At 38.4% G+C, this 24,587-nt stretch overlaps 1 protein-coding gene across 3 annotated transcripts in view; it reads right to left on the bottom strand.

The window, feature by feature from the left end:
• LOC127639027 (synaptotagmin-1-like) overlaps nucleotides 1-24,587 on the bottom strand; it is a 287,031-nt gene that overhangs the window by 105,747 nt on the left and 156,697 nt on the right. Inside the window, exon 1 of one of the 3 annotated variants that reach the window (XM_052120841.1) lies at nucleotides 18,794-18,973. The exons of the other annotated variants lie outside the window; for them this stretch is intronic. The gene's annotated coding sequence lies outside the window, so the exon portion shown is untranslated. Of the gene's footprint in view, nucleotides 1-18,793; nucleotides 18,974-24,587 lie in introns of those variants that run through there. 3 annotated transcript variants of the gene reach the window in all.

Below are 24,587 nucleotides of genomic sequence, written 5' to 3'. Positions count from 1 at the left end.
TTTTTGTGTTTGGATCACAGAAGTAAATTTAGTGGGATGCACGTCTATAGCGGTGAATGGGAGACAATAGTAACTATTATTTTTGCGTTCCCATTTGCTCCAACAGCAATAGAAAAAAAAGCCAGTTTTATTATTAATATTATATATTTTTTTAATGAATACAAGGGTAATATAACACAAATAATAATTTTACATATAAGACAAAATAATTTAATGCTCGAAATTTAATAATGTTTCCTTAATTTTACACTGCTAAATAAATAATATGGAAGCGCATCATCACAGTCTGTCAAAAGGGTCCATTGGGAGTGCCAGATAAGAGAGATATCCAATATGTTGGGGGATCTTCAAGAGTAAGGTTGGGAAACACTGACCTAGATGTCACCACCAATAATCCCTCTGTAGATGTTTACAGGGAGCAGTAGTCTATATAAAAATGAATCCTACTTCCGAAGCCCACACAGAGTATTTCGCCTCAACCTTGTCACAACCTTTTGGGCTGGCTGGCTGAGATTGACCAATGCAGAGCTCTATGGAGCGAGAGCCCGGAGCGGCCAGCTCAGCGGATCTCAGGTTCCGACAGGTTACATAAACACACTGTGAAATAATGCCTGTCCTCAAGGCCACAGACAAGCTCAACGAAAAAGAAAAGGGAAACAACAGTGCTGCGGAAATGAGCTGTATATATCACAGCTGTTACCAAGGGCGCCCAACCCACGAGCCAGCAGGCTGCAGCACCTAAATGAGAGAAACACTTTGAGAGGTCAGTGTGGAACTTGTGCAAAAGTCTTAAAGTAACTTAAAGTAAAGGCAACCAGCACACTAGTTAAAAAGATTGATCTTGTCAAGCTATTCGAATAAATCGGATCATTACAGAATTCAAACAGAATGCACATTGATAACCTCTGTAAATTCTCAGCGGTTACATCCTATATTTGCTCTTGGGAGACTAACCAGTGTGTTCACTGGAGTAATCAAATTTAAAAGGAGGCTGTTTGCAGATGCACACAATGCTGTTTGACTCTCATACACAAAACAGAAAGTAATCACTCCTCATCTAGTTAATCCTATAATTATGCACATGGACACTATTTTCCCAGCAGGGAGAACACAGTGTGAATGGCTCATCTCTCTCTCTCTCTCTCTCTCTCTCTCTCTCTTTCTGTTCTTTTACTGTTTATTTACTACACTAGAACAATCACACTGAATATTCAGCAAACAAACTCTTCAATAAAGCCTTAGCTTGTTTTACAAATGTACTTGCTGTATTATTTCAGAGAACATTTGAGGTGGTGTTATGGGACTTCTTTCAGCTGATGTGGTAGCGAAGTATTGACTCTGAAAAACATGGAACTCTCTGGCTCTGTTCCAAAGCCTAGTGAGCTGGATATGAAGGATGCATTTAAGGCATCATAGGTGCATTTGCGGCATGAAGACTATTCCAAAAGTTAGGTCATATGATTTCATTATTTAATTAATATACAGTAATTTGTGTGCCATTTATTTTCATTTGTATTTTTTTATTTTTTATTTTATTCATTGTTGTAAGCTTAGCAACATACTAATGAGAAACTCCATACAAATCAATTGAGTAGCTGTCTATTTAGATTAATCAGTTCTTAGCAGTTTCCATTTAAGTTTGGATGCAGCCTTTGTTCACACGAAAACTTATTTTTTCTGTCTGCTCTGTTTTTCAATTCCTGTGTAAACAACATGTTAAATGAACATCTTTGTCCATTGCACCATGTCTCTTCTTGCGCATGATAGTCACACTTTGTTTGTTTTTTAGACGCTGTTTCAGGTATATAAAAAATTATAACTTTTTCAAGTTCTGTTAGCTTTTTTTTAGTGCAAGAATGTGATTGGTCTTATTGGCCCCTTTGAAGGCAACTAGGTTTAGAAATAAAACTGGAATCAACAATGAATTCACTATATGCTTACTGTACTCTAATAATGTCTGAAAGATAGATTTAGCCCACATATACTTGTTAACATCTGTGCCATGAGGACGCACGCCTGATGCTGAATTGTCCTAATCAGCCAGGAGGGGGATAAAGACGAGCCGGAGGTACCAGTTTGATAGAGAGAGAGAGACACGCGGCCGCTGTGTGTGTGCGTATCTGTGTGTTTAATGTTGTGTTCCAGTTTCTTTATGTCATTAAATCTTCTCCTGGTTTCCACCTCCTTCTTGCCCATTGTAAGAACCCTGTTACTCGGGTGCCAAAACCCGAGAAGGAGGAGGGATGCACTGCCGTGGAGTCCTTGCCGCTGCCGTCTGCCAGGAAGTGGAGGAACCACAGTCGTCTGCCAGGGGACGGAGGAGTCGCTGCTGGCTGCTGGGAGTTGGAGGAACTGCTGCCATCCGACAGGGGAGGAGTGGCTGTTGTCCACCAGAGAGCATAGGAGTGACTGAGGACCAGTCGACAGCGTGTCTGGGGACTGGCGAGTGAGTTTTTCTCTCTCCTCTCTCTCTCTCTGTCCCTCCTCCTCACTCTTTCCCTCTCCCTTCCCTCATCTCTCCCAGGGCTCCAGAGAGGCAGGGAAGCCCTGCCGGCAGAAGGACGGCCGGAAGGGCAACACCTCCCCTCCAGGAAGGGAGGGGTTATGTCACGCCAGAAGTTTTCCCGGCCTGAATCGGGCGGTGGAGGAGTGTGACGAGGAGGAGGGCATGGATTGTATTAATCAGCCAGGTGGGGTATAAAGACAAACCGGAGGAACCAGTTCGAGAGAGTGAGACATGCGGCTGCTGTGTGTGCGCTTGTCTGTGTGTTTTATGTTATGTTTGTTTCTTTATGTCATTAAAGTTATGTTGACTGTCCTGCCAGTTCCTGTCTCTTCCTTGCCCACCAAAAGAACCCTGTTACATGGGAAACCAAATATGACATTTAGCAGATTAGAGGGAAAATTCACATCCATCCAGGTTGTATTGCAGTGCACTCTACAGCCAATAATACTGTTGTTTATATACAATGACTTCTCTACACTTGAATTCACAGGTCTGTATACTTCTAAGCAGGCATTTGCTATGCCTGACATGATCCAATTTTGTATGGCTCTCTTCAATAATAAGATAATTTGTCTTGTGCCTGAGGAAGGGATTGTTCATTGTCATATAGCCCTGAAGATGGATGTGACAGATGTAGGCTACACTTTGCATCAAGGCACTGAGAGCCTTTTATCTTCTCTGCACCCAATCAGTGTGCATTTTCAGCTAAAGAGCTTCTTAAAACCAATAACGTCATATTTCACATTGGGGGATGGATTGAAACAGCAGAAATTGCTATGATTATTGCCAGAAGGGTGCAGCTCCACCCTGGCCGACTCGCTTCTACTGAGATGAGACAGGATAGTGTGAAATAAATGATTGTTTTAGTGCTCATAATACAGCAAGGACAAGGTCCCCTACCACGAAATGGCACATGGCAAACCAAACGCTTCCAATGGAGTAGTTTTTTAAAGGCCATGTTTGCTGCCATCAAATCATTCTGTTGAGGTAACTGCAGCAACATTAAATTTGATTATGTAGCATTTGGGTTTCTCAGACTAGACATGATCTGAATCGTTTTGAGACCACATCCTTCTTCTTGCAAGACATGGATGCATTCTCTTTCAGAAATGTATTTATTTTTTGTTAAGAAATCTTTGTTAAGAAAGAGTGTGACGAGGAGGAGGGCATGGCTGGGCTGTAAGGATGCACCCCCGGTGCTGAATCATCCTAATCAGCTGGGAGGGGATAAGGACGAGCCAGAGACTCTGTCAGTGTGTGTGTCTATGTTTCATTGTATGTTTCACTGTTTAAATTTAAGTTTGGACCAAATGGCGGCATGGTTGGGGACCGGAGTGTTTCTTTTTTCCTCTCTCTCTATCCTCTCTCTCTCTCTCTCTCTCTCTCTCTCTCTCTCTCTCTCTCCCTCACTCTTTCCCTCTCCCTTCTCTCTCCCCTCATCTCTCCAAGGGTCCAAAGAGGTGGGGAAGAGCTGCCGGTGGAAGGACGGCCAGAAGGGCAACACCTGGTATCAAGTATCCCTGGCCTGAATCGGGTGGTGGAGGAGTGAGACGAGAAGGAGGGCGGAGGAAGACAAGCTGGAGACACCAGTTGGAGAGAGAGGGAGCGAGAGAGATCCACATGTCTGAGTGTGTGCATCTATGTTTTGTTGTACTGTTTAAATTTGAGTTTTAAATTAAAGTTCGGTTGATTGTTACTTTGGTTCCTGCTTCCTCCTTGGTAGGGAAGGCAGAGTATGCCACAAACAGTTTACCCAAAATTGAATTTCTGTGCTGTTTTACTTGTCTTTCCAAACCTGTATGCTGTCATTTTTGCCGTGGTTATATTTTTTAATATAACATTTTTATAAAATTAAAATTAAAGAACCTTGAGGCAACTCTTTTCCATACAATGAGAGCTCATACTTTTGCTATTTCTGGTGACAAATGTCATGGATTCTGAAGTGTCTTCATAGCTTAATCGTTCTGGGAATTTGGTGACAGTAGGCCGAAAGTTCTGCTGCTGAAATCGGTCTGTGCTTTCCAAAATTCTAATCACTGCCCCCAGTGGCCGAAACTGTAAGTGTTGTTAAACGAACGGGCATGTTACATTAGATCCAGTACATTAGGTTTTTTCTAATGATGAGTGTGAATATATAATGGCAGATTTTTCATTTTTGGGTGAACTATTTCTTTAACACGTAAGGTGGTGCATCAGACAAATGTGTATATACAGTATTTATAGATTTCTGATTCTAACACAAGCCTATAAATAAACCAAAGCAACAACGCCTTTACAGGTCAGCCAAACTACAAAGTGCATCTTTTCCATGTGTGTGTGTAGTCTGAGCATAAAATTCCTTGAGGTTAAATCAATATATAATTCCAAGCATCAACTAGTAACTGTGACTGGTTACCATTAGTGCAGAGATGGTTGTTGCCATGGCAACAACAGATCATGGTGTAAAGACCACAAACACATAGGACAATGTATGCATGTCCATAATTCAGTTTGTGATATGTTCATTAAATCTGTTTGTTATGAACTACTCAGGCATGATGAAGACAGAAGCAGTTAGGATTGACACTTTGCCAAAGAAAAGCTCTTTGTTGTGTTTCTGAAGTGCTGAATTGTTCACAAAGAACAATTGCAAGAGGAGGTAAATTAGTGCCGGAGCTAACGGTGGGACACTTCCCCCATCTAACAGGTGTATGACTGCATACTTGAGGGTCAGAAACAGAGAGAGGAGGGAAACTGAGAGAAAAAGAAGGGCTCTAAAAGCAAGACAAGTCAGCGCAACTTTCAGTCGAGAGGAGAAAATGTGTTAATTTGTGTGCTCAAACTGAATGCTGTTCAGTTCTTTTGTCTGTGGTTTTTCTTTCTATATGTCTATACTACTGTCATTCCTTTCCACTCTTTTCTTCCTTCTTTCCTGCTCTTTTTTTCCTTCTTTCTTCCATCTGTTTCATTCGTTCCTTCATTCCTTCCTTTGTTCCTTCATTCCTCCTTCCTTCCCTCCACCCTCTCTCCTTTCTTCCTTCCTTCCTTCCTTCCTTCCTTCCTTCCTTCCTTCCTTCCTTCCTTCCTTCCTTCCTTCCTCCCTACTTCTTTCTTTCTTTTCCTCACCTTTTTTCTTTCCCTCTCTTTTCTTCCTTCCTTCCTGCCTACTTATTCTTTCTTTCTTTTCCTCACCTTTTTATCTTTCCCTCTTTTTCTCCCTTCTTTCTTTCTTTCTTTCTTTCTTTCTTTCTTTCTTTCTTTCTTTCTTTCTTTCTTTCTTTCTTTCTTTCTTTCTTTCTTCTTCTCTTCCTTTTTGTTCATTACTTCTTCAAATAGTAGTGCCAGTAATGGTAAATAATAATAATAATAACAGAAAAAATTAAATACAGTAAATTTGTGCAGCTCATATATGGATTTTTTTTTGCAACAGATGGATGGTAATATTATGTCCAATTTGATCTCAATATGCTGATTCTGAGGTTTTGAAATGAGCAGGTCTCAACCGAGAAATCACACTTCAGTCTTAATACTTTACATTTTTAAATAGAAATAAAGCCTGAAGAGTAGATATCCAATCAAGACAGAAAATTATCTAACAATCATACATTTACTCAATTTCACTAAAAATGTCATAGATTATTCCACATTAGAACCCTGAGTTTGTGCCGTTTGAGCACACAAGGGCCTGTCGGTGACTCATATTTATTAGTTCCTCTCTGCTGATTGGGTGTTCTGATACTCCCAGTCCGTCCTACATCATGTGCAGTTAAATGTGTCGCTGGGTCACTTCCCCCTTCCATCCAGCCTGCCTACTCAACTGTTGTGCTTGCAGGCTCATGTCTCCCAGAATGCTTCAGTGGCCTTAAACACACACATGTGGCCAAACAGAGCTCACTGTGATACAGAGGTAAATATGAGCATTTTTGGATTTTCCATTTTTATGTTTTTTGTTTTCTTTTTTTTTTTAAATACTGATATGCTAACAGTGGGATTATAAAACACATACTGACTCTAATATCTGATTGGACTAAACTGTTGAATGCTTTAATAGTGTGCTAATGCATTGCTTGGCAACAGTATACAGCCTACAATTAGGCTAATGAACTACTGTATATTGCATAGAGGTAGAGTCGTTTATTTTCGTATTATTATATTTAATTATATGTTATTTTTTTAATATATAGAGATTTTTTGTATCATAATACTGTTGACGCTAATTAATAAGCCACTCAAGGTTGTTCATTGCTGTAATGCACAGCTATTTGGAGCTTGTTGAACAAATTAATATTTTCAAAGAGTACACCATTCTAATATGGCCATACCTCCTGAATGTTGAATGCCTAATTTCTTGCTATACATAAAAGCATTTAATATGTGTGTTTTTCTGGGGGTTGCCCCATACAATGTAAACCTGGGTGACCATTGTCCTCAACCTCCATTAGCTGCATGCAGTAGACTGGAATATCTCTAGCCACTGGCGGTTGGGAAACAACAGCAACATTTGCCATGTGGTGCAGGTTACATCTCACCCTGCTTGCCCTTAGGCCAGTCATCACCTCAATAAACCCAAAAGGGATGTTGTCATCTGCACCCCTCAGATATGACATGCAATGGACTAGGGATCTATAAATGGCCACTATAGCAGAGCAAAAACCAGGGGTGTCTTTCACATTAACTGGAAACCAATGAAAAGGGACACAAACAGGTTTATAGTAGCTATACTTTTGTCATGGAACTTGTTTTTTTTCTTGTAATACTCTACATTCATACATGTAGATAATATTGCATTCCAATATTTTAGTCCTGTCTACTATTTGGAAATCTAATTGCCTAGACTGACTCTATCAATAATGCATCTGCTGTGTGCTTGGTTAAATGACACAATTCTTTGACTGTTATGAATGCAACCATGTGTGTGTATGAGTGTCCCCAATAGACTGCATTATGTATAGTACACAGAGCAGTCGCATGCAGCACCAATGCAAATTTCTGTCAAGGGCTCCATTAAAAGGTAAAGCTGGGCACTCATTTGCTCTGGTTCAGTTCAAGATTTTTCATGACGTATATTATAAACATGCCATACACACCCCTCGCATTTTCAGCATTATTGACCGAACTGCAGTAAGCAATTGACCCTTTTCTTATTGGCCGAGCCCATAGATTGTGGAATGGGAAGGTGGGCAACATTATCCACTATCTCATCCTGTCTATGTCCAACACTCCCGGTGCATCCTGGGTAATTCATTTCTCCCAGGGTTTTATCAGTAGGCTAGTGAATGATTTACACTGACAGGCACGCCACACCAGGACTCAGTGTTACTAGCTCTGGTGAATCTATTTGAACTAATTTTAGAACTGTGTCGAGACATACAGATGAGTTATAATTTGTGAATTATGAATTAAGTGATATGAGTTTTAGATTAACAAGGAACAAAGTTAACCAAACAATCTAGATTACCTGATTTAAGGGGGCATATGTCATAAAAAGAATCAAAACACATGTACAGAACAGTGGTTTGATGTTATATAAAACGTGTTTTTGCAATACCCTTTATTTTGTGGTATAACATGGGCAGGACTGCTTGAGGTTATTTAAAAATGAGAGCAATAACATACAGTACATAGCAGAATTTAAAACAAAGTGGAATTTTGTTCTTTACTGTTGCCAAACAATGTAACAATTTACCATTGATTTTCTTCTTCCTTCAGCTGCTCCCGTTAGGGGTCGCCACAGCGGACCATCCGTGATCAGCATATTTTGACTTTTTGTTGTTGTTGTTATCTTTTCAGATCGAAAAGAGCTCCAGGACAAATCCAGATATTTAGGAGTGACTCGCCCTGCCAGTGAGAGCTAAATGTGTGAGTGCACTGGCCCTGAGGGAGCTGATTGTATCAATCTGTCATTGTGGCTAAAGTTTTTTTTAGGAACAAAACGGCACCTGAAAATCAGCCCCCACTCAGCAGGTGAAGGTGGCAGAGTGGATGAATAATTCATGAAATTTATCTGTGGCCGTTAAACATGATGAGATGGAGAGAGAAAGATAGAGCGAGTAGGAGGAGAGATGTGATGTGGCCTCAGGATGCATTATTCTTTTTCTCATTTACTAATCTCTCTGCTTAGTTCAAGACAGTGGATAGAGAGTCAAGGTTTTCAAGTAAAGAGCATCTGATTGCTTTTGAATTTGACAGGAGCAACTGCCAAATTGACAACTTCGTAAACAATCCACTAACTTGCATCAAAAGCGTTCTCTGAGACTACTGTTTTAGGGGTCGTTCACACAAGACACATACTTGCATACTTTTTTACCCAAAATTTTTTAAAATGTTTAATATTCAATGTAAAGACTGCATGCATAATACAAATACCAACTTACCCTAACCCTAAAAAATAATCAAAATGCTATATAAAATGGTAAACACTTTAGATGGAGTGTAGCACATCATACCGCAAGACAACTCTTCCTCTTCTCTGATATGAACACTCAATACCCTTGTCTGTATACTGTAAAGATGCTTATCCCACCCCAGATTCATCTGATTGGTACATGGTTGTAAAACTGACTTTGATCTGCTACACTGTGTATCAGACACTGATAGAACTGCAACAAGGTGCAACACAAGAGTTAACAATAAAAAATAGAGCATACAACATGCCAAATATACGTGCTCTGTGTGAACAGCCCCTCGGTTTCTAGGGAAAAAAAAGTCATCAAACCCATTATTTCCATTGGTGCATGTGTCGGTCCATCTAAGCAAAAGAACTACAGAGTTCTCTAACCTTCAATGATATCTCTAATGCCTAAATTTCCATTCAGAACATTGGCCACGAAAGAAAATTCTTTGCCAACAAAAGATAACATGGAGAAACGAGTCATGGAAAAATGCATTTAGGACATGCCACGACCTTTGTCTTACAAAGTGATCCACACAGAACCCAGAGATCATTTGACTGATAAAGCCTCACAAATGGCTGGCTTAGAGCCGTAATTACTCTCCATAATCTTTCTCCCCAGTGAACATGCCATTGCCGGCAAGCAAGAGCGTGCTCGCAAACAGGGGAAGAAAAAGGAGAACATTTAGAGATAAGCAGGGCTACTTTCCCCTCATCGATACAGTCATGACTCTTAAGATTTCAATCCATCACTGGGCTCTTAAGAAAGCACTCCCTTGCCTTTAATTAAGGCTCAGTAACGGCAAGATCTCGACTTATTTGACATGCAGCAACTGAGCCATATGCAAAGCTAAAGAAACTATCAAAGACTGGAGGGTGTCAGATATTAGAGGTCTTACAACTGGAAGGTCATCAGTGCCATTTAGAGGCAGGATAGGACTCTTCAACTGTGTCAAATAAAGAGGTTTAGCTCAGTGACCCATAAAGAAGCCATCATGTAACTCAGGTGAGGGTTGGATTCATACTGTGTTAACTTGGTTAAATATTGAACTAATCCCTGACCTGTTTCCCTTCTTCATAGTACAAAGGCCATCTTTTGTGTTTGTGGCGAATGTAAAGACATTATGCATGTAATTACAAAAACAATGTCAGATAACAAATCAACATTACTCCTGAGAAACATGATAAAATATCTTGCCTTCAGTACATATGATATTATTTTAGAATTCAAGTTAACAGGTGCATGTATTAAATAGCAATGCATAGCACAGAATGACTCAGGAGACATATGGTAGCATGCCTTGCAGACCAAAATACATTCATTTTAATCTGAATAACAATATTGAACATGGGCTATGTTCAAAATAGCACACTAACACACTACGTGTACTATTGCTGCAGTATATTAAAGGGTTAGTTCACCCAAAAATGAAAATTCTCTCATCATTTGCTCACCATCATGCCATCCCAGATGCCACTCCAGTCGACTCTAGTGGTTAAATCCATATCTTCTGAAGCAATATGATAGGTGTGTGTGTGAGCAACAGAAAAAATATTTAAGTCCTTTTTCTTTCACTTTCTCCTTCTACTGTTTTTTGTGATTCAAATTATTCGTACATATCACCCCCTACGTGGCAGGGAGGTGAAATTATGATAAAACAAATTACAGAAATATTGATCTGTTTCTCACCCACACCTATCATATAATGTATGAACACATGGATTTAACATCTGGAGTCTTGTGGATTACTTTTATGCTACCTTTATGTGCTTTTTGGAGCTTCAGAGTTCTGATCAACATTCACTTGCATTGTATGGCTCTACAGAGCTGAAATATTCTTCTACAAATCTTAATTTGTGTTCTGCAGAAGAAAGAAAGTCATACACATTTGGAATGCCAGGAGGGTGAGCAAATCATGAGATAATTTTCATTTTTGAGTGAACTATTCCTTTAATATATAATATGCACAATATGCAAATGTTTTGCATACTAGAATGACCCGAATGACCTACATTTGCCCAAATGTATGAGCATATTGTGTTAGATACTATATCCCTCATTGTAACGTGCTCGACTTGACCTTCCATTTCCAGTATGATTATTTCTTAGAACTTAATATTTCGGTTTTTGTTTGTTTGTTTTTGGCATACATTTTGTTACACGATACCTTAATTGTTTCATTTGCATCATAATTGTTTCATTTCCATCATGATAACAGAATGCCATCAGAGACTGTTTAGCAGAGACAGACCACTTGTATTAAAATTAATGAGAGAAATTGGAATGCAAAATATGGCAGATGTAGAAAAGGAAGTCCCACCTTACAGGTAAAAGAGCCACCTTTTTGATAGAGGCATCACCTGGCAGTTCATTCAAGAATGTGATCTGCATGATCTGGGGTAAAAAAGCACAAATTATGATTCCATTGTTGTCAGATTTTACTGCAGACATGAAAAATTTGGTTTGCCCCATTCAAGTAGATAGGAGCCTTACTTTAATGCTGCTTGTTTTTCAGCCATGACAACTCTCGGAAAGGTTTGGCATGTTGATGTAGGCAAGGCATTTAGATAAGATATTGGTCATGGCAGACTGACTACAGAGCAGGTACAGAGAAATGCTGCTGCAAAATTAGGCATACATTAAAGCAGTTATAGCAGATCTAGACAAGTGGGAGCTGGGGATGGAGGTGGGTTTCAGAGCCCTGCAGTGAACTGCTATCGCAAGAATGAGCTATTTAAACATAACGCAAAGAGAGAGATGCAAACTGATTGGCTCCTCGAATAAACTTGAAGGAACCAACCAGATTACACCAAGCAAACCAATTGGCTTAACATGTCATGTGTGAGCGAGCCAACTGGTTGACGAAATCCCATTAGGAAAAACCTATCAGCTTGCGCCCAATAGAGTTGAACTTGGTTGAACTTGGGTCATTCATTGAAAATAACTGCCCGGAAGCATTCCAAAGATGGCTGCAGAGTGGACTGACTTGCCGTAAAAGTGACTTTGATGCTGTAGTGAGGTCATGTGACTACAATGATGTATCCTATTGATTGAAACATTGTGAAAAAATGCCTGTTTGAAATGTTTATTGTTGAACTATATCTACTGTTTAAATTAATGTTTACAAAATTGCAAGTAGTATACAGTTTACAGTATATAGTGGAGTATTCACTAAGTAGTAAACTGATATTCCATTCTAAGCATGGCCATGCTTAAAGGAATATTCTGGGTTCAATACAAGTTAAGCTCAATTGACATAATTTGTGGCACAATATTGATTACCACAAAACAATTATTGTGACTCATCCCTCATTTTCTTTAAAAAAAAAAACAAACTCTGGGTTACATTGAGGCACTTACAATGGAAGTGAATGGGGGCCCATTTTTATGTTAAAATACTGTTTCAAAAGCTACAAGCAAAATGTAAAAAACCCTTAACTTTTCTAATTAAAGTTATAGCTAATTTTACAACTTTATTGCACTGACGATGTAATGTCAATAAACCCTAAATCCCTAAAATGACTGTAAAAATTACAATTTAAACAACTTTACAGCTCAAATAATACATGAGTTTTAACCAGATAATGTATGTAAGTGCTCTATTAAAAATATGAGCTTCACATTTCTGCTTTTAACCCCACCAAAAATTGGTGCCTCAATGTAACCTCAATTATTGCTTCCTTTTTTAAAGATAATGTTTGCCACAAATGCTGTTGATTGAGCTTAACTTGTATTGAACCCGGAAAATTCCAGGATGTTATGGAGCATTTTTGGAAGATGTAGAAGAAAGAGTTTTAGGAATCTCATCTAAATAATTGGAGACAAGAATGAATAAATATCATTGGCTGTTTAAAGGGAGTCTGAGCAAATAGAAGTCAGTTCATTGTCTTTGAACGGGGAGTAAAAAGATCAAGCTGTTCTGCCAGTGCTCATAGTATCAGTACCCTGTTTACACGCTCCACTGCAAAAGACAACAGCTGGAGCAAAAGAAAATTAAATAAATAAATGCCTCACTATGCTTTTCTCTTTATCTCTGTTCTTCATTTCACTTTCGGTCTCATCTGTTAAATGCATTGGTGGCTCCACCTGTGCTGCAACCTCAGTGAACATACACCTGGACCTTATAAGTGACATTTCCCTTTGCAGTGCAAGCTACTGAAAATAGGTCAACCAAATGTTTCAGATATAATCCAGTACCATTTTTGTTTCACACCAGACCATGTTGGTCTTTGTAGAGCACCTTGAGTAAGTGGGGTCAGAATGATCCAGTGAATTGTGGACAACATACACCCTCAGGGCAGAGAAAGCTGACCACAACTTTATTCTGCTCACTGGTAGTGGATAAATGGAAAGAGAAACGTAAGGAGAGGAGAGTTGTTATGGAGAGCAAACAAACAGATGGCTGCTTTCTCTTCACGGTCGTATGGAGGAGAGCAAACAGAGAGGCAAATTTATCTGACGGTGCAGGGGCCATGATATTAACAGCCTGCTGAAATGCACTTAAATCATGACTATTCAATTATGCTAATGTACACATGCAAATGACCAACATTCTGCAACTCCATGCTGTCTCTATTAAGGTGACAGACTCACAAGACTCAAAGACAGGGCCAGATTATTGTCCAGCTACAGTATCTGTCTACAACAACAGCAAAACCAAACAGTTTGTTATTATCGTCACTAGACATCAGTGTGATGAATGAGAGAGAATGGGGGAGGGTTGATTCACAGACATACAGCAATTTGAAGTGTTCGCTACACATGTTGGAGACTGCGGACATACAACATATTATGTTAACCGGTTTGGTGTTTAAATACTGTGGCCAGTAAAATGAACCACCCACTAAAAGTCGAACATATTAAGGAGTTAGAGATACTATACAGTCTTGAAAGGTCAGATACAGTATGAATCAGCTATTTTCCTATGCTACCTTCTTTTATTTTCATTCCATGGCTCTTCATGCACAGTGAATAGATCAAACAGAGCAGTTCCAGCCAAAGCGAGTTAAGCTGCACAACATTAAATTATCATATTATTGGAGCTCAACATGCATTACAATATTGTAGCTGTCATTCCTGAATCAGTGGTATCTTTTAACTGTGCAATAAATCTGAATCATTGATCTGCATTATTGCTTGGCTTTTATGTCTATTATGTATCCACAATGTAAAAAAAATTATAATCAATTGGGTGAATTGACAGAGGCTTGGTAATATATCATATTTATCATGGCCCAGACCTGTTATTACATCGATTCCGACCATTAAATACACCGTGCTGGCTTAAAAGACAGAAAAGGTGCTTCAGCTCCATGTGTGCAACAATCTTAACTTACAAAGGAGCATTTAATTATTGAGCATGTCATTTAGTTGACATGATAAACATACTGTACATGCACAACATGGGTGCCATAGCGATTTTACATTACAAGTGTTTGAGTCTATATAGAATAGTTTGTTTGAGTCAACATATGTCATTGCTGTGTTGTGTAATGCTTGAAAGGCCTTGTGTTTACAAAAGCAAACCAATCATAAGTATTAAAAGGAGATTACAGCTCACACAACTGACTAAACCTGACAGACTGATCAGAGCTCTGGATACACATTTACGTATGAGACTTACATTATAGTATTTACTGTATGAAAATATTGTTTCCTCATTATTATTATTATCATGACTTTATTATATCATTATTATTATTATTATTATTATTATTAATAATAATAATAATAATAATGTGATATATTTAGAGGAATATTCATGGTTCAATACAAGTGAAGCTCAATTGACAGCTTTTTATGACTTTTATGACAATACAAAAATGTATTTTGATATGTCAAATTTTTCCTTCTTTAAAAAAGCAGCTTACACATACTGTACAATATATAAGCTACTTTTTGGAGTGAATAGAGCCAATCAGTAAATGATAAAGTACTCACTGTTTCAAAATTATAGCCACAACACATAAACAATATGTTAACATAATTTGGTGTGATGAAATCGATTACTAACCTTTCCTGTGTAAAGTTATATCCAACTTAGTGAACCTAAAAACTCTAAAACGACCGTGAAAACAATTATTTAAACATCTTTACAGCCCACATAATACACAATTTGTGTCACAATAGAGAGAAAAATTTATGTCAGTGCTTTTATAAAATTAAAGACTTCACATGTATGCCTTTAAAAGCTACACAAATCTGCCTGTTCACTTCTGTTATAAGTTCCTTTTGCTCATTTTTGCCTCACTGTTACCTCATTTTTGTTGTTGTTGTCATAATCAAAATGAATCCATATGCTCTTGACTGAGAGTAACTTGTATTGAACACTGAATATTAATAATAATAATAATAATAATAATAATAGGCTAATAATAATAATAGTAATAATAATTATGATTATGTTTATTATTTATTTATACCATTATTAAACATTTGGTATCATAGGAAAGTCCAGGATGCCCCCTCTTTAAAATACACCATGACACCAGTATAAACAGTGGTATGTTATCTTTCCTATAGTAGACCAAAATGAACTGTCTCAGGAGTGTAAGGTAGGAGCGGAAGCTAATTGTGGGCCATTATATAGTGACTAAAAGGCCGCTGACATTTTCTTTGTTCAGAGAACAGCGGTGCTGAAAGCAGCCCGCTCATTCAAAGCCTCCGAGCCCGTCGCTGTCCGGTGCTGAAAGTCACACCCGCTCATCACGAGCGAGGCAGGTGGCGCTGTCCAAAAAGGAGAGGTGCTGAAAGCTTACCTGTCTTGCTTAAAGAGTGTGGCAAACCTCATTCTCTATCCGTGGGCAGCTGCGAGGCTTCTTTGCTAAGGGCTGTAAACAGTCTCCACATCAGCACTTAAAGGGGCGTTCACACAGGACGTGTTTTACTTTTTTCTTTCTTTTTTTTATGCTTTCATGAAGGCTATTAATTGTTGATCACTGTATGCGTCATATGGAGTAGGTCTTTGTCTATTGCGTCCTATACTCCAGTTTTTTAAGCGTATCATCACATACGCGTTGCTTTTTAAGACTGCTCAAGACATCTTAGAAAAAAAATTATTCCATTTATACGGACAGGTTCAGTGGAGCTTATAGCCAATCGATAAACTACTACATCATAAATGGATTAATTCAACACTATTACTGTAAGATTATTTAGCGTTCGTATCTGTATTATGCATTGCACACATGGATAACATATTCAGTTTTGTGAATTTTATAGGAGTTTTGTGTTCCTACACGGCCAGCTGCAGAGCATATATCTATGTTTTCCTCTCAATTTATTTATTTATATAGGATTTACGGCTCGAAGCAGCTGCTCGGTAAGCGTATACACACTAAAGCAGACAATCATATAGCTAATTTTTGACAGCAGGATAAATCAGATGGATAATCCAAATCCGCTACGAGAGAGAGAGAGAGAGAGTCTAGGGGAGATTAAATAGAGGAGATTGTGAGTCCAGCATCCCGCTAACGGCAAGTGAACCACTGACGGCTCTGGAAGAGCGAATGCAGTCCAAAGAACGGGTACAACTCTCATACAGATTCGCACCTGTCACTGAACTGTATATCCATCACGATCAATCTCTCACACGTCATTAACACCTCGTTCAGTTTCAGTTTGGTGTATTTCTTCCTAACAGATGTGTGTGGGGGTTCTCACAGTGTTTTAGCAAAATGTCACGGTTTAATTTCATTGATTTGTTTAATCAAGGATTTAACAACATACAAACCTTTTCAGAGTAGGGCCATATTTAATTGTTTTTTTTTTTTTAAATGGGCGCTTTGAATGATAGACTTCTCTCAGTCTATTTAATGGGTTCCACGGTTGAGTAAATTAGTGCTGACGGTTCAGCTGAGGAAAATGCAAATATATGTGATTTAGGACCTTTATATATGGCTTTTTACAGTGCATACAAATGAAGAGACGTCTATTCCTCACAGCCTCGTTTTCCCGCCAAAAAAAAAAAAAAAAATATGAATAATCAATTTAAAAACCCAATCCGATCTTGTGAGAATTCATCAGAATAGTACTAGTTGGCGAATACAAGGGGTATTTATCACATACAACTTATGCACCAACACATGTGTCGAACCTAACAAAGAAGTTTAACACTTTCCTACATGTTGACCTGAAACTTACCATGATAGTAAGCCCTTTTGTGTATAGCAGAAGAAAGCTAAATTTCCGGATTCAGAATGCGTTCGTTATATATTTAGTCATTTTAACTATTAAGCTGACAATAAATTTGAACCTGTGACTATGATTCTAATTTATAAATACGCCTACATTTTGTGTACAATGGAAGAAAGGAAATATGGGTTTTGAATGAGACGAGGGAAGCATATGCTATTGGTAGGTCTACAATTCATACGTTTTTGTATGAACTAAGTGGTACGATTTCTTACAAATTCACCATCTTGTACTATTTTTTATGAATTTTCATGAGACTGTGTTGCAAAAACCCATATCAGTCAATCACTTGGTCAATCACCACGTGCGCCTTCAATGCCTCTGCTAGTACCAATTCCGTGACAAATTTATGTTTCGTTCTACTTTTGCTCCAAGTATAAATCTAATTCGACAGTGGATATAGGTCCATGCGAGTGTTTATGACGAAACGGCTGTTAGGAAAACAAGCACAGCCATATCAATAGAGCCCTTGCCAGCTTTACTCATTAACTATTGATGCTGTGTGAGATCTGGCACCACAGCTGGATACACACTCACTCAAACACATACATTTACACACAGACACACACAGATTGTTTATTCCTACACTCACTGACAATGGACTCAATTCAAACCAGTCTCCATGGCATTGGACCAAACAAGGGAGGGTAGGCAGTTTAAACTCGTGCCAGGGTGTTCAAACCCACTGAGAAAATCGGAGTTATTATAAACCATAAAGAAATGAATGTCCCGCAATATACGCTTTATAGGACAATTTACACAAACAAAACCTTAGTTCATTGTTCATTCTGTACCACCTTGACCTCCCTTGAAAGTACAAATTAATATTCAAAAGCAGGGAATGTGAAAATGGCCTTCAGTGGGAAAGAAGAAAAGGAATTGACTTCAGAGTAAAGTTGCCTTTGATTAAATAGAAATCTATTATTAAAAAAAGGGGTTGGGGTGGATGGCAACCATTGGCTTTTGTGGATCATACCAGGCAAGACAACTGAATTAAATGAAGGGAAGTTGTTTGAAGCTCCCCAATAAACCACTCTTCCCTTCTTTCATGTTTCAAAATGAAGGAACAACTAGGTTGTTAACCGCACTCCAACAGCCTCCTTTGTTCCATCTATAGATCACGAGCTAACGGAGAAGCCGTTTTCCTGAACCGAAGGGGTGAACATGGTCAAATCAGAAGAGATCCTTAAATCAGATGTGGTACATCAGGGGCTGCAAACTAGCAAGGATGATACTTGCGTCCCACACTAGGAAGATCATCAGTCAGAATGAGGTAAGAGATGTGAGCGGTGTGTGTGTGTGTGTGTGTGCACATAGGGGAAGGGGGCAAGAGTACCATCACAAAGACCATAAACACCATTTCTCCACCATAATGAGAGAATCCCTGTTTTTCTGCCTGTGCCATGTCTACTCTTTAATTTAGAGACAGCCAAGATTCTGTCCACACAAATGCAGTGTGTAAACAACAGTCAAACATAGCCAGAGATGTCCGTGCAGCATACCATTATCAACATTTGACCAGGGTCAGATATCACTTTACAATATTATCTAGTCCATTTGAAGGCTTGGAAACCCAAAGCAGCCTCTCATTTGAAGTAGAATCTCCTTAAACAGTTCAGTAGATTTGAGTCAAGAGGTTATAGGTAAGTAACACACACACACACTGCACACACACATAGAGGAAAGCACTGTTCTCAGTACAGTGAAAGTTATCTGTCCCTACCTGACGGTCTGTAGTCACTTCTGGATTTTGTTCAGAGCTGGACGACAGGTAGAGTAGGAGGCAGAAGCTGAAATAGAATTGAGTGAAAACACCTCTGTTTGTCCTGTAGAAATACGGATGCCCTTATGCCTGCACTCCCTCTCTTTCTTACACACACATCCACAGTTCTGACACGCAGTACTGAATCTCTCCCTTTCTCTCTCTCGCAGCCTTGCTCCTACTCGTCTTCCCACCCACCTACCCCCAATTCCCTCCCCTTCCCTTTTCACACACTCACACACACACACGCATGCACGTACGCACGCATGCACACACACAGTCATTCTCTTCAGCCACACATGCGCACACTCAAGGCGCTCACTCATTCGCTCTGAAACATGCACTCTCTTGTACATACAGTACATTCAGCCGTGCGCTGTCTCTTTACTCAACAAACAAACTCTTTCTCTGCTTTTGTCTTTCACAAACAGGAATGAGAATGCACACCTTTTTTACGTAACTAATTAAAAGGCTCATTCCTACCTAGATTTCCCAGCCCCTCCACCTTTTATTTTATATATAGTATGATAGATAGATAGACAGACAGACAGACATTTTCAAACAAAATATTATTATAATTCAAATGAATAATTATATATTTATAAGATGATAATTGGATAACCATAAAGTGAGCATAATGTAGGAAAAGTTTTGAAATATATATATATATATATATATATATATATTGCACTAATGCCTACTGCTTCTTGTATATTTTTCAATAAAAGTGCTGCTCTATTAATTACAATCAAAATAAATTAACGATAGGAGCAATTTCTAAATCGCAGCAAAATTTTTTTATGTTTAATTCACCATTCTGAGTAGTGCAATCATTTGCACATTGACACTATCTCACCATTTAGAATGTAGTACACTAAAATGTACCAGTGAGAGAAAATGAAATAATTTGGGACGGTGAATAAAGAATTAAGGAAAAAACGAAAAGGCACAATCTATCACATTGCTGTTTCAGTGCGCTAACACGACAACCTCCACCACCCCACCACCACCAGTTGAGTCCCGTCCTGCACGGGGCAGGCTCCTCGCCCCTGCCTCCTATCTCCGGCAGGATATGACGTTCTGAGTACAACTTCTTCGGACCGCCAGACATTACTACGCCAGAGAGAGACATTACATTTCTGTTTTATATTCATCAAATAAATGTCATCTTAAATCTCACTCAAGTCTGCAAGTCTTCCTGATAGAAATAACCACCTCTATTATTTATAATAAGACAAATTATATTATACCAAATTGCACAACCCTAGTACATAAGCACACTATGCAATGTTGGAGCACTTACACTACATGCCAAGCCACATCTCCGACCCCTTAATCTGTGTTATTTACAATTCTTGATTCTGTAGTCTCTGTAGTCTGGGCTGTCGATATGAAAACTAATAATTTATTAATTTAGTGTGATTAATTATGTTAAAAGTAATGCTTAAAAAAACAACACAATTTATTCAAGCAATTCAAGTTTTTTTTACGATACGCATCAGCAGTGGGCTGTCTGACCTCAAAAGCAACGCAGCCACAAGACACAATCTTGACATCTGGACAAAGCACAACAGAATGCAGGGGTCTCAAGACGTGATTTTCAAAGTTTGATGCAGCAATTATGAAGTGAGGCACTACGAAAGTGTTCATTTAACATATATGTACACCTTGGGGGTGCGGACGCTCCGTTTGCTTTATTTTCTAATTGTTTGTCTATGTGAACATACACTAGACGGAGATCATTGTCCATTATGACAGATGTTTTGCTGCTTTTCAACACCTTGCAGCATGAGCGCTATGTTATGAAGATGCCGAGTCAAGTATAAATAGTTCAAATTTTGACATGCAGCACAGCCATGTCAGGTTTAAAACAATGGACCAATCAGATTTATCTGCGGGTCAAGATAAGCATATTTAAACATGAACAAGCATATTGAGGATTTAAACTAGCAACCTTGTATGTGAGTTAATCCGTTAAAACACTTAATTCATCTAGCTGTTTTTAACACAAGACACTTTTTCTGTCTCTCTCTATGTAGTGCAGATTCAGCCCACATCCCCTTAAGGAGTCACTCAAGGGCATTCCCAAAGAAAGCGTATGCTAATGCACTGTGAGCCAACAGCAGCTGCCGGGCCCCTCCCCTGGTACAGATGCTTGGCCCGGAGGGTAGGGGGCGGAACTATGGCCTAAAGGGACTACAAAAAGCCACTATAATAAACATAGCTTTAGTACAACATTCATGTTAATTATGAGTTTTTGTCATTTTCTAAATCAACTGATGTGTATATTTGTTGGCTTGATTCTTAGGTGCTGTTTTGGGTATCTGCTCATCTGGTTAAAATGAGAATGGTTTGAATTCACTTCAAGGTCATGCTCTTCAGCGAGGAAGACTCATCGCTGCTTCAGTCTGCAGACGTAGATAGGGGAAAGGGGTGGACTTACTGTGGGTTGAATGCACTTCCGCCTTTGCTCTCCCTACACACTTCAGAGCACTCAGGTGAGATGCATAAAGTATCAAAATCATACTCTTTCTGTGGTATTAGTGTCAACCTGTCTCACTTAACCTCGTTCTTTTCCTTTGTCTTTTTCACACTCTGTCTAATACCTCTCTTATGCTGTGACGGTTCATTTTTCCATTGTGCTTGCCTGCTTGAGGCAGCAATATGTTCTATCTGACAGTTTACATTAGCAAAAACCTCTCTGCAATAGAATAAGCTGTTGGCCATTAATGACATCCACTCAGACAGCTTCTGAGCTCACAGAGTCAGACTTCCCTTTTCATGTGTACACTTCACACCACCTTAAATATTATTCAACAACCTGTTCTACAGCCTTGTAATTAAAGGGTTAGTGTCTACATTTTTTATGTTAAAATATTTTCTCCAACCCCAGCTTAAAGGAATATTCTGGGTTCATTACAAGTTAAGCTCAATCGACAGCATTTGTGGCATAATGTTGATTACCACACAAATTAATTTCGACTCGTCCTTCCTTTTCTTAAAAAAAAAGCAAATATCGAGTTACAGTGAGACACATCCAATGGAAGTGAATGTGGCCAATTTTTGGAAAGTTTAAAGCAGAAATGTGAAGATTATAATTCGATAAAAGCGCTTACATTAATTCTTCTATTAAAAATCATGTATTATTTGAGCTGTAAAGTTGTTACAGTCATTTTAGGGTTTGTTGTCATTACATTGTCATGACAAAAAAGTAGAAAAATGGCTATAACTTTACACAGAAAAGATTAGCAAGTGATTTTATCACACTTAAATCATGTTAACATGCATATATTTGATGTCTTGTGGTTATACTTCTGAAAAAGTGAGTATTTTAACTTTTAAAAATTGGCCCCCATTCACGTTCTGTTTAAAAGCCTCACTGTAACTCAAATGTTTACAAATAAAAGTGAACAGTGAACCTGGAATATTCCTTTAAAGGGATAGTTCACCCCAAAATGATACTTCTCTCATAATTTACACACCCTTATGCAGTCACAAGCTCTTCTGATTTACTTTCTTCTGCAGAACATAAATGAAAATATTTTGAGATATGATGTATTTATCTGTTGTGTTGGTCTGTTTTGTACCCAAAACCAAACGTATCGCTTTAGAACACATGGATAACCCCACTTGAGTTGAATGGATTACCATTATGCTCTTTATGTCCTTTTGAGTTTAAAATTTGACCTGCATTGTAAGGATATATTGACATCATTTCTCCAATAAAATATCTTTGTTTGTGTTCCACACATCAAAGTAAGTCATCTGAGTTTGAGACTTCTTAAAAGTGAGTAAATGGTGAATCATTATTTTTGGCTGAACTATTCCTTTAATATGCAGAGAAAACAAAAGTAAGCTATTTGTTGGTTGATTCCCCCCATATATGTAACGACGTGGATCTGTGACACTGACTAAAATAAATACATAGCATTGATGTTGGAGTAAATTGAGAGTCGGCCAACTGGTGCTGTAAGAAATGTGATAATGACAGGGACCGTCTTACAAAAGTTCTTTTTGATATTGCAATGGCTCAATTCCCATGGGTGCATCTGTTCCCATAGTTATGCCACTATCATGTTGAGGCTATAATGTTCTGTAAGCACAATGGAGTTTTTATTCTGGTCTTACTATTTTAGTATACTGTAATACTACAGTATACAAGACTTTCTAAAGCAAATATTACATTTATAGTCAAGCTCCCAGTTAGTAGTCAAAATCTGGATTAAGCAAGTTGCTTTTATTCAAAGTGATTTACAAAGTATTCAAAGTATATTCAATGTTATTTTTCCCCATACAATGAAAGTGTATTGTGACTAAGGCTGCTAATCTGCCTAACATCTAACATCTACATGGAAGAAAGTAATACAAGTTTAGAACGACATGAGGGTGAGTAAAAGATGACAGAATGTAAATTTTTGGGTGACCTAAAAAAGTTACCTTTCTTCATTGTTTATGTTTTTCACTACAAAGATTTTTGGATATAATACCTGGTAATCCCCTGGTGTTTTATACATGTAAAACGAGAGCACTGCACTTTTTTGTAAGTGTTGCTTGTTCAAAAACATGCCGTCGGTGTAATCAAAGCAAATTCTTATGAGAACATGGTGTGCTATTATGACGTCCGTTCATTCTGCAGGCCTTTGCCAATATATTGCAAGGTGAACAGATAAATAAAATTGACTTGAAAAGAGTATTTAATATAATCATCTCAGATGCGCTGGTGGCAAAGGAGAGCACAGAAACATTAATTAAGGATGGAGCTCTCAGCTGCCACAGCAAATGAGGTAAAGCAGGAACACAGAGCTCACTTACACCTGCTAACCACACTGAGTGCCAACTCAGTGATTTGTCTTATATAAGTAAGAAAGAAAGAAAGAAAGAAAGTTTTTTTTTAAAGGATTAGTGTGGACGTGGCTTTTGGTCTGTTCCTCACACAAAGCTACAGTACCTCATGACTTTGGAATATAGTCGACAAGTTAAATTGACAAGAAATTGTAGATTTTTTTGATGCAGATAACCCCTAAATATGAGCATACCCTTGTGAGGGAAACCCTTTCTGAAATATAAGAGCAGCTATTTTTTTTCATGAATATAGACATATTTTCACTTTCATATCGCCATCTTTCATAGAGTCATTAACATTAAATGCTGCTCATTTCATTGCTCAGTTTAAGCCACCAAACCAGTTCTGCCCCGAAGAGTCAAGTCAAGTCCAAATTTATTTCTAGAGCACATTTAAAAGCAACAGATTTTAACCAAAGTGCTGTGGAGTAAAATTTAAAACATATAAAATAAAAATCCAGGAGCATTCAAGGACCTTACTCCTTGAATGCAAAACCACAAATACAGAGTCTCTCCTTGAAAAATAAAACACTCCTTGAAAGTGTGTCTCCAACTACAGAAAGAAATAGAGTGAAAATAGAGGATAGGAGGGAAGGTCTTGATCAAAGTATGTCTCCTAAACAAGAGTGGGCTCAGCCAAACAAAAGGTCAAGAGTACTTTAGCTGTGAGAATTAGATGCATCCAGTAAGCATCATTAATGTGAGCGCTGGTGTATTTACTCTTTACCTGTTCTCAACTACCATACGGTATACAGTCTCTTAGTTACACAATAAATGCATTAAGGCTTCGGCACCACTGCAATCAATAGAGGCTTCTGAGAAATGTACTTTCGCTTTTCATTGCAAGTGTAGGCATACAGTAATACGGAGAATACCATCTATACTCATGTAATCACCTCTTCAAACCAGAGAG

The sequence above is a fragment of the Xyrauchen texanus genome, chromosome 47, assembly GCF_025860055.1.
Source record: "Xyrauchen texanus isolate HMW12.3.18 chromosome 47, RBS_HiC_50CHRs, whole genome shotgun sequence".
NCBI classification, from domain to species: domain Eukaryota; kingdom Metazoa; phylum Chordata; class Actinopteri; order Cypriniformes; family Catostomidae; genus Xyrauchen; species Xyrauchen texanus.
This window is presented reverse-complemented; position numbering and strand designations above follow the sequence as displayed.